This window comes from Diplotaxodon limnothrissa, linkage group LG22, assembly GCF_057381915.1.
Source record: "Diplotaxodon limnothrissa isolate DT_005_m linkage group LG22, D_limnothrissa_male_GT1.1, whole genome shotgun sequence".
In the NCBI taxonomy this organism is placed as follows: domain Eukaryota; kingdom Metazoa; phylum Chordata; class Actinopteri; order Cichliformes; family Cichlidae; genus Diplotaxodon; species Diplotaxodon limnothrissa.
The window spans coordinates 30,936,845-30,951,366 of NC_140616.1; positions in this window are offsets into that span (position 1 = coordinate 30,936,845).

Sequence of the window (14,522 nt, forward strand, 5' to 3'; positions counted from 1 at the left end):
GGTGGCAAGAAGGGTGAAACTTTATCAAACAGAAGGGCTGTGAATGTTTTTTTTTTGTTTTGTTTTGTTTTCGAAAAGGTTATGTTAAAACGTCTAGAAAAAATATCCAGGTTTTGAGGGTTAAATAGTTAGAGACCCAATGTTCGTAGTGTGCCGTGTTATTAATAACATTTGAATTATGAAGTGATCTAACTATTAAAAAAGGCATAGTTGGGGATTTAGGAGGAGAAGAGCTGTTGGCAGCAAAAGCAGCAAGAATTAAGAGCCTGGGGACGATGTCTTGAAACCCATTGTTAACTGGTTGCTGCTGGCCTGCAAGCCCCCTCCACTTCCCCTGGTGTATGTGGTAGGGTTTTTGCATGGTGTTATATTACCCTGCCTACAGCCCTGAGCATCCCTGGCCAAACACTACGAGGAGTCGTTGCTTCTTTGTAAACAGCATTTGGAGTCGAAAGCAGGAACCGGGCCGGATTCGGTGATGTTAACAGTGATTGTGTATTGACGGTGGTGGTGTCGTGTATAGTGGTAGAGTTTATCTATAATATATGGCATTCTATATCACTATATATTTTTGAGGAATGGCAGTGACATAATGATTTTGCATGGGTTCATTGTAATATGTGTCGATGTAAATTGCCTGTTCTCTGCCTGGCAGGGACGGTCTGCACCGCTTCCTCGTGTGTCTAACGACAAATGGTGTTTAGCCGGGGATGGAGCTCAGAGAAATAACAAGCCTAACTGCAACAGAAATTCAAGTATAAGTGTATATTTGAATTTTGGTGTATTTTCATTATATAAATATATATATAAATATATTTGCGCACACTTCATGCACACTTGCATACACCAGCAGACACACTGTACACACACCTCACACAGATGAGTGGCTAGTAGTAACTAAAAAGGTTTCCATAATCTTTGGATTTAAAAAGAACTAAATTTAAAAGGGTTTGTTTTGAAGTTTTGATTCTCCTCAATGTGAACATATTGGATGTTTTTTGTTTTTTACTTATTATTTTATATTTAAAAAAATCCTGCTTTCTGGAGCAGATGAAGGATTATTTCCCAAAATCCTAAGGATTGCTTTGAAACTGTTTTAGTTGTTTCTAGCCTCGTGACTTTTGATGGTTAAAGTGAGTCCTGTAAACTCTGACCTGAGGGCAGTTTGACCTCTAACAGAAGCTGTTCTCAGGTCAGCGCTCAGGTTTTGTGGATGGAGCTGAACTGTGGTTGTGTGATGTTCGACTTACGGGGGCACTCTGTGAGGGAGGGATCGATTGACTCAGTGACTAGGTCCTAATCAGAGTCTGGGAGCCCTCTGTTCTGTGGATTACTGAAGCATCTCCAACTTAAGACCATGAACCTCTACATTAAGTCTTTATCACCGAGATTAGGAATGGATCAGTCTGCTTAATAGCAAATATTTTTTGACAAAGGCAGTTCTTTCTTATTTGGTAAAAAACACTAAATTCACAGGCATATTTTTCCATTTTGACGTGCGTGTTAATCTTCTGTCTCAGTGGATGACACCGTCATGGGAGACTTCTATTGGTTCATAGCTTGGGATGGGGTGTTAGGCACTGTTGGGTGTTGTGAAGTGCAGTGAGAGTTAAAACCTGTCCTCCTATGAGACAGACATTTGCAGTCGGTCATTACTTTTAGGGGAATTAATCCTTGTTGGAAAATTTTTGTTGCAGGCTGACGAGCTGTAATCGACTCCACCTGCACTGTTATCTTTCTTGCTACTGTGCTACATTTTGTACTCCAGACCTTCACCCTCACGCACGACTACAGACTGAACTCTGGTAACAGAGAAAATCATGAGAGAGAGTTTTTCAAGGCAAAAAATGCCACACACACAAAAAATTCTTCATGACTTATCATGATTGGATTCTGAACAAATAAAATCTGTTGTTGTGATGCACAACCTTTCACCAGACCAGCACATTTTAACTGGGTGTTGCTGCAGAGGTAGATCGGCGATTTCACGTTCAGGATTGTTCCACTCTTACTTCCAGCGTAGATCAGCAGTAGAGCACGTGATGGTGACAAGATTTTTGTGTTTGACGTTGGGTTTGCGATGTTGTCCACTGAACGCGTGTCCTCCCAGTAGATGTAAAAGGCTGAATCAAGAGTTATATGAGGATCAAGAACTTGCCTCTACACTCCTCATGTGTAGGGGCAGCATTTATGACTGAAGTCTCTGATTTGATGGCCAAGTCTGTGCTTGGCCAACAGATGATAACAGAATTTGCAGTTTTTAAAAATATTCATAAATAAATCAGTGAATCAACCAGGGGGGGAATAAAGTGTAAAATAAAAATGCACTCCTATTCACAAAAGTGCCAATCCGACCAACAAAGACTTGAGGTTCTTATGTATCTGTCTTTGACTTAAAGATTTGTTTTTCTTTATATCTTTTATTTACTTGAATGTTGCACACGTTTTTTTTGTGCAAAAACATTGCTGCTCTATTTTTCTTATCTTTAAAGTTACACGATTTGCCATGGTTTCTGTGGATAAGTGGCATTCTTTACTGTGGGCGCCTATAAAAAGGGAGGGGGAAAAAGGAATTTAATTAAAGAAAGCCAATTGTCCTGTGTCGGGCGGGGGGGCGTAAAGGACTCAACAAACGAATCAAACTGGTCTTTTCCAGCTGCTGTCCATTGGTGTGATGGTCCCCTCTGTAACAGTCTTCTAATAGTTTTCACTGTGCATAGATGAGCAGTGGGTTCATGTTCATGATGTCACGACCTGCAGCCAACCCTCTGCAAAAAAACAACAAAAAAAAAAAACGTCTGCACTGATACAAACTTTGTAATGATGTGGCACATAATGCAAATAATGGAAACCTAAGCAGCTGTCAGGGCAGACAGATGCAGGTACTGACCTAACTGTCCACGTTAGTTTACCAAAGTTTTGTCCTCTTGAAGGCTGAAAAATTTCCTTGATGGTTAGTTTGTATGACTTTTATGTGATTGGCTTGTGTCGACCCGGTCAGAATGACTGACAGATCCCTTCAGGCTGTTTAAACCTTGCTTCTCTTCATTAGAAGCCGCACTAGATGGCACGCTCACTCCTGAGTTTTCTTTTCTCTTAAATTCAGGCGCTGTTTAAGGAGTTGGAAAAATGTGCAGATGAATCCAGAAGACTGCAATAAAACATTGTCCAAAAGAAAGAAATAAAATCAGCCACACCCCGAGAGGCAAAGGCCCACCTACAGGAAGAGCAGCTCTCACAGGTGACACTCCTTCCACTGGGTGGAGCGAACACAGGCTACTACTTGACATTTTTCTAAGATAAAAACAAAAGAAGTTTAAATAAATCTGGGATTCAGAAATAGTACAATGATTTACATTAAAAGTATTATAATTTAAACTATATGTATGTTCTGATACATTGACAGGGATTCAGATGTAATTCTAATCACTTCTAAGAAGTGGAGAAAAAGCCTCATTAGAACATGTCACACGAAAAAAAACAAAAAAAAAAATAGGTGGTGAGGATGCAAGCTTCTCTTTTTTGTTTTTGCTTTTCTTGATCTTTTTCCTGATCAGGATATTCTGGGCTATATTTTTGGATAAATGTGTTTAAAGTTTCTCGTCAGGCTGCATGATCAGGAATCTTGTAATCTATCGGGGATTGAACAGAAATCACTAAAAATCACAAATCCGACGTGTCTTCCGTCCTAGGAGCTATTGGTGTCTTTATCCAAATCTAAAGTAACGTCTACGCAACAAATGTTTACAATGCTACGTGTTTGTAAAAATACTTTTCATATGCCATCACTGACCAGTCGTGACGTATCTTCTGCTCTGGTCCTCTCATTTCTTTTACACGTATTTATTTTCTCTATTCTTGTTTATGGTTTTTCATTTGCTCCAAACGACCCATCTTTAAACTGTGACTCGACTTGACTTTTACCGACGGTATGAATGAGCGATGAAAAACTAGTACACTTCAAAACTGAACATGACACACAAACATGAACATGAAGAAAAAGATGCATACAGGAAACGGCAACAATATAAGTGTAAAGAAAGCATATTGAGATTTAAGAAAAAAACTGTTCAGTGGAAATATTGTGCAAATCAAATAAAGTTATGTTGCAACCCCTTTAATGAGTTTTTCTTCCTCAATGTTCTTTCATGTTGGGGTGTTGATGGTGATATTTAATGTGAAAGAAGACAACAAACAGTACTGTTTAAAAGTCTTGAGCCAACATCATTTGTTTAGATTTATAACGATTTATTGAAATGTGGAAACATTAATGTAAATATGTTGTAGAAGGCAAAAACAGTTGGTATAATTCTTACAAGCCTGATATTCAGTATTTGGTATGACCAGTTTTATTAAACACAGTCTGAACTCTCGTAGGCAAACTTTCTTTTAATGTCTCTAAGGAAATTTTTTTTTTTTTTTTAAGTTCTCCAGACTTACTGATGGACATTCAAAGCTATTGTTCTATTACCTGTAAAGCTGATCGCACAATGACAGGCCAGTCATGACTGTTCTCCTCTCTGCTGTGCTCGTATGCCTTTACTGCATTGGTGGTGTGTTTGGCATTATTCTCATGCTGAGAAATAAAGCTGTTGCCAGTCAGACACTTTCCAGATGGAGACTGCACGGTGGATAAATCATATTTTCGGCATTTAGAATTTCACTAGTTTTTCCTCCTCAACCATGTTTTATAAATGGCTGTAGGCACTTACTGTTGTGCTCTCTTAATATGACATAAATTAAAATTTGGATTAATCGCACCAGCACACCTGTTGCCACTGACTTTACAGTCTAGTTCTTGTGTAATTTGGCATATCTCAGCCTCCTTAAGACTGGCCTTTTGGAAGCCATCCAGCAGATGGATTCCTCCGATCCTGTGTAAGGTATACATGACTTTCAGACACTCTTCACTTATTGTAGGTGGTTTTTTTAGGCCTTAAGATGCTACAACCCATGGGTTGACAGTTTATCAAATACTAAATATTTTAAGTCTTCAGGAAAGACTCACTCCGAGGCTGTTCTTTATTAACATTTGGTCCATTTTCATCATCCTTTTCCTGCCGTTACATTTGTCTGCCCATCAGGGACTCTCAACCATTAAATGTGCTGTTTATATTGCTCTGTTAACCATGGCAGTGGGACTAGAGCTCTGTAGTAGCCACCAGGTAGTCCAGCTTTCATGCAAACATTGCAGCTGTTTAGTTTTTCATCTAAAGTGAAAGCAGAGCTGTATGTTTTAGGTTTTTAGAAATCCTAAAGTCAGAGCATGGTACAACATCTTTAGATGGAAAGTAGCGAGCTAACTTCAAACTCTGTTGAACTCGGTTTGGACACAAAAGTGGCTAACAAGATCATATACTAAGGATCCAAATATGAATTTTTATTTATAGATATATATATATGTGTGTGTGTGTGTGTGTGTATATATATATATATATATATATATATATATATATATATATATATATATATATATATATGTGAATATATATGAGAGAGAGAGATCTCTAGATAGATCTCTAGATATGCGCATGCAGTCTTTTTATTTGAATAAAAAAATATTTGGAATCCTGTAGATCCCAACAACTCATGAAGTAGGAATTTCAGGAAGAAGCTACTGTATCAACGCCACACATGCTGATGGAGGAAGGAGAAAAGAGAATGAAAATGAACAAGATTGATAGGGCAGTGTAACAGAAAGCAGCAGAAATGGAAACAGATCAAACGCATCATTAGCATTAAAAGGATTTGAACACAGCATGGGCATTAACATACTTTTACCGCAGTTATATATCACCTTTGGGCTTTTGGAGCCTTGACCTTCAAGTGGTGAAAAAAAGCACTATGCTTCTTAAAAAACAAAAATAGATATTTGCAAAATTCTGCCTAAATATGTATTTTACCTGGTTAATGCGTGCGGCGGGGCGTGGTCTGCAGCGCCGCTGCAGGGGAGGCGGACGCACCTGAGCGGCACCCGCAATCACGCCTCGCGGCCTTAACGTCTGTGCTGTCTATGGCTGTATCCCAATTCAGGGTCTGCAGCCTTAAAGTACGCAGCCTCAACGATCCTCAAGGGCCGCGTACTCAAAGACCGCTAAGGCCGGAAGTGCGAGGCTTGTGTAATGGGACGGTCTAGCCTCCGTTGCGCTGATACTGTTGTTTGTCAATAAAGTTTAAAAAAAAAAAAAAAAAAGCCTCCGTTGCACTGCCCAGGTTGCCTAGCAACCATGATACTAACCACTGGACAGGTGTCATACAGCTTTGTTTGATAGAATCAGAATCAGAATCAGAATGGGTTTATTGCCAGATGTTGAGGTTTACAACATTAGGAAATTGCTGCGGTGCTTCAGTGCAGACAATAAGAATTAAAGTGCTATGTAGAAAGAAAGATATGTACATGAGATATATACATGAGAATAAGAATTATGAGTGCTACGTAGAAAGATATATACATGAGTGCAGGTGGTGATCAGTGCCAAACATGAAATGATGCAGTTACACAGCGTAGGGTCATATGTTAGTGGCGGGGACAATCATGTGGTTATTGTTCATGTGTCCAACAGCAGAGGGGAAGAAACTGTTCTTGTGGCGAGAGGTTCTGGTGCGAATGGACCGGAGCCTCCTGCCTGAGGGGAGCGGGTCAAACAGACTGTGTCCAGGGTGAGAAGGGTCAGCTGAGATCCGGGCTGCACGCCGCAGTGAAATGAAGGAGAAAATCTTTTGTTCATTTGTTTGTTTGTTTCTACATGAGCTTTGATCATTCTCTGTAAGATTAAGCTCAGCTATTGAACGGCGTATATTTTAAAGTAAAGGCTTTAAAACCAAGTTAGTACAAACGTCACTAATGTCACATAACTTTGCCGACATGTGGCCAACAGGAATGTTTAACGTTCTTCGTTATTAAACATTTGCACATAAATACGTGACATAATATTCAGTACTTACTTTTCACAGTTTACTCTTCGGCCGCTCCGCTTCTGCCGTCTGCGGCAGAATTCTCCACACCGACTGCCGCGCTATGAATTGTGGGATATATGGGACCACGAAGTCTACACTGCCACCGCCTTAAAATTCAGGATAATGAAGGACGCATTTCAGGGCCGCATTTCGAGCAGCCTTTGAATTGGGACAGCCTTCGGCGCGCCGCTATGACGTAATCGGCCTTGAAATGCGTACTTTAAGGCTGCAGACCCTGAATTGGGATACAGCCTATGCTGTTGTTGGTATGTGTCGGGCTGTGAGCTGAAAAGCTACAGCCGACTGTATGCATACAGCAACTGTGTGTAAAAAGTGGTCAATAAAGAGATGCTAAAAAGCAGTGGGTCTGCCGTGGTATGTTTACAATGGGACTTCTGCTCCTGAACCTCAGCGCACAGCGTCTGCAAATCGGGGCTGTACGAAGTCACTTTCATCTTTAGGCAGGACTGTAAGCTGTCATCTGTGAGCAGTGGCGGCCTGTTTGGCGCCCTGGGCGAACACTCCCTCTGGCAAACATCGGTGCAAATTATAAGTCTGTATTATAATGTCTGGTGTTTTCGTGTTTGTTGGTTTGTTTTTATTTTGTTTTATTTTGCGAGTTGGTTTTTAGATGCCGCTCCAGCCGGTCAGAGAATCCCCCGCCGCCCCGCCCTCTCCTCTCTGCGCCGCAAGCAGCAGGCGCGCCTCGCAAACGAAGGGCACCCTTACTCCCAGCAAATGGGCGATAGAAAACCGATCGGTGCCTATGCCATTCCCAATATGCGCTGGCTGACGTCGGGGCAGCATGAGTACGAGCATTTTATTTTATTTTTTTTTGCCGATGCCCATGATGCCGCCCACCACCACGATGCTGCCCCGGGCAACCGCCCGTGTCGCCCGTATCTAAAACCGCTACTGGCTGTGAGGCGTGAGCGGTGTTTGTTTTTAACATAGTTCACGATGGAGCTGCTGACATAATGTGGATCCGAATGCACAGCGTTGTAACAGCAGTCTGGCGAGGAAGGAGCGGCTAGCCGGTCCAGCGGGCATGTGGTGTGGAGGTTAGCCGGATAACACGGAGCCAGTCAGTTAAATTAAACAACAGACCTTTATTCCTTGTCAGCAACATAAGACCATACAAGCCAGGTCTCCACGGCTCTATACTGTCCGTACATACATGTGCGGGGATCGGTAGTCGCCGGTGCCAGGCCGTTACAACGGTGAGGTCTATCCTGAGAACAGAACACGAGCAGCATGTAATGGCTGCCACGCTATACTCACACACCCCCTAGAAGACTCCCCCCCTAGTGGTGCTATAACCCAAAAGGTTTGTTACAGCGTTCGGCGGGTACACCAGCTTCCGCGAGTGTGATGCTTATTTTGAGCGATGACAAAAATAATAGAATATAATTTTATTTTTATATTTCAATATCACAATAATCTTCCAATTTAGAACTACAAGTTAAAAAAGAACTAACATAAATAAAATACACTTCAGCTAAATACTTATAATTTATTTTCCCAAACCACGCAGAGCCGCACTATACGGACTAAAGAGCCGCGTGCGCTCCGGAGCCGCAGGTTGCCGACCCCAGCTGCTGGGGTTTTATTATAAAAACTGGGTGGGAAATGATTAAACAAATCTATTAATATATGGTGAATTTTGATCTAAGTTCAGTCTGTCTGTTACTCACAAATAGTACACAGTGGTGTTTGTTCCCCAAGCAACTTTCAATAAAGTTGGTTTACAATGATATGCTGGCTTATGACATCAAGTCATTTTGAGCCCGATAGGACATTCCTATTGGCAGGTAGAAGCTGCAATTAGTTTTTGGCAAAGTTACATTGTTGTGATATTTTGATACCATGGTAGCATTTACAGGATATTGTTTTGTAGTGATATTATACAGAAAAGAGTTACTCAATAAGGCCCATTTACTAGTTGTTTTTCTCTTTCTCTCTGACCCAAGAATTGATGTGTAAGAATCACAGGCTGGTACCCCAAGGTCGAAAATACCACAGAGACGAGACCACTTCCTTACTCCCATCCTCCCTTCCTTATCTTTTAGAAAAGAGCTTGTTAAAAGCCAGGTGGTTTGTTTCAGAATTCACTAATGAAAGAACTCTGTATTCTATGCCTAGGAGTGTATTTTGCTGGGATGATCATAAATTGTAGCTGAACTGATAAACTACACAAAGGATACTTCTTTGCTCAGAAGGCAGGAAGACGTTTCCTTATTTGGTCTGTACCGGTTTTGAACTGAGAACCTGCTGACACACGAACCTTTTTTTCCTCTATATAAGCTGTTTTGTACTGAATAAACCTTTGAGTTGGTTTGGGAAGGCAACCTGAAGCAGTCTGTGTTTCCTTGTTCTCCCAAGCTACTCCCAGCGCTGTAACTAACCCAGCTGAACGGCATACTTGAGCGTTACTTTGAATAATTAGGAATCTTATAAGGAAAGGACAAAACTCTGCTTATCGGTGCTCACGCCTTGGAGGGAAACCGGGACGGAGATTTTCTCTTCAATTTGGTGTCAAGAAGTGGGATCGCTGACGAAGGTAAATATGCGTCTTTCATATTTATATAAAGACCGTATTATACCTCTCTCAGTGATCGACCCACAAAAACGGGATATGCTGACGAAGTTTCACTTAGTGATCCAGAGAGATACACTGACGACTTCCTTAGTCCCCGAATAAAGTAAATTAAAAGCAGAAAGACACAGGGAGTTGCCTGTTGTATTGCGAGAAGTTGCTCGTTAAGTGAGAAGTTGCTCACCCAAACAAAAATTGCTAGCAATAAATTTAAAGTAACCTCAGCTGTGCCGCAGCAAAATACTAACATAAATCCTTCAAAGCGTGTAAACCCCTCTGGAAATCACTGAACATGGGTCAGAATAATTCAAAGACCACAGACAGGTCCGAGAAAAAAATCGAAATTAACTGTAAAACCAAAAAAAATAAAAATAAAAATAACGGCTCAGTACGCCTCCCACTTCCGGTCACGTGCAACTCACGTCCGCGAATCGGTGAAGACTTCCATGATTACGTAACCAGAACATGCGGAAGTACTTACGTGACTGACTTTGTTTACAACTTAAGAACTGTAAGTTCAATGCATTCTAATTTATTTCCAGAGCCCTATCCCGAACGATTATCGCCAGAAAACAGGTCAGTAAAACTGAAGGCCAGTGCAGATACTACCACGAAAGCTAAAAGTGTTAAGATAATGTTGAATGATGTTGAAGGCTCAGAGGAAAGTGAGAAACTAATGTATGCAGGATCTGCTCCAGCACAGCAAGGAAGTTTCAGAGGACGGAAAGATAAGAGTAGAGATGTGTGTTTTTGCTGTGGAAAGATAAGAGTAGTGTCGATTTGCAGTCTCCAACAAAGCACGCGCGCCTCGACCACAGAACGCAGTACAAGTTCCTGCCACTAGGTGTCAGCGGAGCTCTTCCAGTCAAGGTAACTGGTAAGCTCAGTTTTCCAGCAGCCGCAGACACCCAGAGCAAAAATGAATTTGTGTATTTAATTTAACACAAAGTGTGAAATGTTTGTTGACACTGATAACAGCTTATGTTTTCTCTGCCCTTTGCATCGACATCATGGAGAAGGAACAGCCTCTGTGTCAGCTGGACGCCTCAGCAGAGAATGAACTCAACACCTTTTTGTCTGGTATTCCACGACACACAATGTGCCAAAGACGTGTTCAAAAACCACTGCCAGGTAATCCCATATCTGGGAGCCACACTTTTGTTTCTCTCACACTGTTCAACAACATGATAACTGCTCACACAAGTGAAGGTCAAACAGTGGTTTTGTCACATAACTCAGACATAGGTTATGACATAACTAAACCATGTCGACACATAGATCTAACCTACCTTATATTGACTTTACACCTCATCACGCACAGCTCATGAAATGCAACAAGCCAGTATATGTCAGGCAATGTCCCATTTCCACCGAAAAAGCCGCAGCTCTAGATGTCATCATAGGAGATTTATTGACTATAGGAGTAATAAAGCCCACATTCCTGTCAATCCTGTGCCAAAGCCTAACAAACCTGGCGTATGGCGTTTCATACAAGACTTAAGGCAAATTAATGCAGTCATTAGGCCTCTGCCACCTCTCAGACGTTCGCAGGATATTGACATACATTTCCATCCACATTTTACTGTGGTGGATTTATGCTCTGCCTTTTTCTCAGTACCTGTGCATGAAGACACAGCCGTTATTTGCATTTACACATAGAAATAAGCAGTACACTTGGACTCGTTTGCCCCAAGGCATGGTAGACAGCTCTGCTGCTTTCTCAATGGACCCTGGACAGCTTTACTCCTCCTGAGGACTGCACCCTGATCCACACGTGGATGACCTCCTCCTCTGTGCTCCAGTGAGGAACTATGTCAAACTGCTACACACATGCTTCTCCAGCACCTCCAACAGACTGGCCACAAAGCATCGGCAAAGAAAATGCAGTACTGTCAGACTTCTGTTCAATATTTGGGATTCACATTGTCTCACGGAAAACGTTCCATGACTGCAGACAGGGTCAAAGCTCTGACCTCCGTCCCTCGGCCCACTACACAGAAGGAAATGCTGTCCTTCTTAGGCATGGTGAACTATTGCAGACAGTGGATACCAGACTGTTCTTCTCATGACCACATTCTGTGTGACTGTTGTGAACCTGCACAGGTGTACTGGCCCAAGAGCATGGCAGTGGCTACCGTCCAGTAGCCTTCTATTCAAGGTGCTGTCCGTGGTTGTTCAGGAATGCCGGCCTGCCTGAGGGCAGTAGCAGCCTGCTCTATCATGATAAGGGACTGCGAGAAGCTCACACTCTCACATGACACTATTCTACACACCAATCACCAGGTCACGACCATTCTAGCAAACATAACTACACAACATATGCAAATCTCACTATAAAAGCAAGCAGCACACCCAATTCGCCAGCACATTTATTGATCCTATGCTGTGTTCCTCTGACCGACAGGTTGGCTCAGACAGGCTTGACGATCATGACTGTGTCACCCTTTTTAACTGAGTAGTCCAAAATCAGTCAAATCCACAGTAATCTGTCATACAAAGTCAAGGAAAAAAACTATATTTGGGAATCTACTCTTGTTGGGTTCAGTTAGGATCGTAAGGAGACTGGCAGTGGTAACTCAACTTAAAGAAGGAATATCCCTCCACTCAGAATGAGACACTGACAACAACTTAAAGGGAGAAAAGTGATTTGAGTGTATTCAACATTTAAATGCTCCAAAACATAGACATGAACAAAACATTTAGACCATTTCAAACATGTAAATGTCAACAATGTACAATATATCACTTAAAGTGTCCATAAATATATTAGGTAGGCTGTCCTTTTCAGTTCAGTGCACTTAGTATTCAGTGTTCTTAGTAAGTGTTAATTGTCTTTAGTCACAGTTTTGCTTTTTTGATGTTAAGTGGAATCAGATCTGACCCAAAAAAAAGAAAAAAGTAACAACATAAAGTGTCCTGAGATCTCAGAAAAAACGTTAATCCAAAAAAAATTGCAAATCGTTGTATCCTACCACCCTCCAAGGAAACAGGTGGCCTTCAGATTGAGAACGTCCTTTCTAGGCACCTCCAGTGGCATCCAGTCCTTAGATGGCACCGCTCGGTCCTTGCAGCAGATTTCTACTACATAAAAAAAAAACCAGCCAGGATATTCTTCATAGAAAACATTAATTCCGTAGCGCAACACGTTACAGGACTGAATATCCACACAGCTTTGCGCATCTAGCTCCGTGCAGGCGGATGCAGTGAAAGAAAGTCACCACGCACGCGCTATGGTGCATTCACGGTACATGGGGAAACTCAGCATTTAACAAACAGTAACACTTCAAATTAGAATAAAAACAGAATACAATTGGCAATAAAATAACCATGGGTTACAACTGCATGACACGTATACAGGAATCCACAGCACCACGTCCAGATTTAGAGCAAACACCTATCCCAGACTAAGCCACGGTTTATGTGGACGGGTCCTGTTCAAGGCCGAATGACAACTCATTTCTTTGTGGCTATTCGGTGGTGACATTGCCTGACATCATACTAGAGGCTCGCTCATTACCATTTCACTCAGCACAAAAAGCAGAGCTCATGGCTTTAATACGCGCCTGTGAGTTACATGTGGATAGGCGTGTGACAATTTACACAGACAGCCGCTATGCGTTTGGCGTTGTACATGACTTTGGCACATTGTGGAGACAAAGAGGATTTAGATCTGCTGATGGAAAACCGATTGCTAATTCTGATCTTGTGCAAAGACTTTTGCAGGCTATACAGCTACCATCGGCCATTGCAGTTGTGAAAACGAAAGGACACAGTACAGCTGACACAGACGAAGCAACAGGTAATGCCCTAGCAGACGTGACAGCCAAGGCTGCAGCTGCATCACAGCTCCCACCTCCACAGGAAGTATTATCTGTGCCCGTACAGCTGCCACTTGTTACACTCCCAGATTATTTAGACACAAATGTTGATTTAAAATTCATACAAGAGCAAGCCTCTGCATAGAATAATGACTGTACCTTAGATGACAGAGATGGCCTATACAAAATCTTAAGGGTTTGATTGCCCTCCCATCTTCCCTACTGCCAGTCCTTGTCCGACATTTCATGTCGGACAAAGAGGGGTAATAGGGGCAATAAAATCAAGATTTGTAAAATCAAGATTTATTTGTAAAATCAAGATTTGTAATTGAGAAAACATTGCATGCAGTAAAAAGCATATTAGCAACTTGTTTAACATGTGCACGAACTAATGTAGGAAAACCAAAAGCAAAACATCAGCATTTACCACAACCAGATTTTCCATTTTATACATTATGACTCCATCTGCAGTAACCAAATTATCTCCATTTGAAATAAGACTATTTCCAACACCATGGTCAGCTTCCAGAGGGGCACCGCTATTAGAAGGTGATGTAGATATTGCATTGTCCGACTATGTCTACAATTTGGTAGAAACACTGAATAATAACTATCAGAAAGTTTGTCTCTCCCAGCCTCTCCCCCCCACAGCTCCAACGCACCAGTGGAGACCAGGAGATGCAGTGTTGGTGAAGTCGCTAAAACCAAGGACACTCTGGGAGGCCGCGCGTTTTCCAGCCCCCAGGCTGTACTGGCAGTGACGAGAACCAGCATCCTTACGGACGGACAACCTCAGTGGATTCATGCCAGCAGGGTTAAGACCAGCCCAATCGGACCATCTCAGGCAGTCGGATCAAGCAGACGACTACTCAGGCGGGCCAGCGCCGGGAACCAGAACAAATAAATACACACGGGTAGATGACATCTCCGGCGAGCCAGCGCCCGGATCCAATCCACCTACACACACGCAATTACTGATTAACACACAACACCTGAAAGAGCCAAGACTCAGAGCTCTTTGATCCTTCACGTGAACAAGACAAGGTACTCGAACATCCAGCAGGAACAGAAAGCCGAGAGTACCACATGATGTCTAATCTGATAAAGCCAGACTCATTTCATCCTGATCATGGAGGAAATGAAATGCCCAT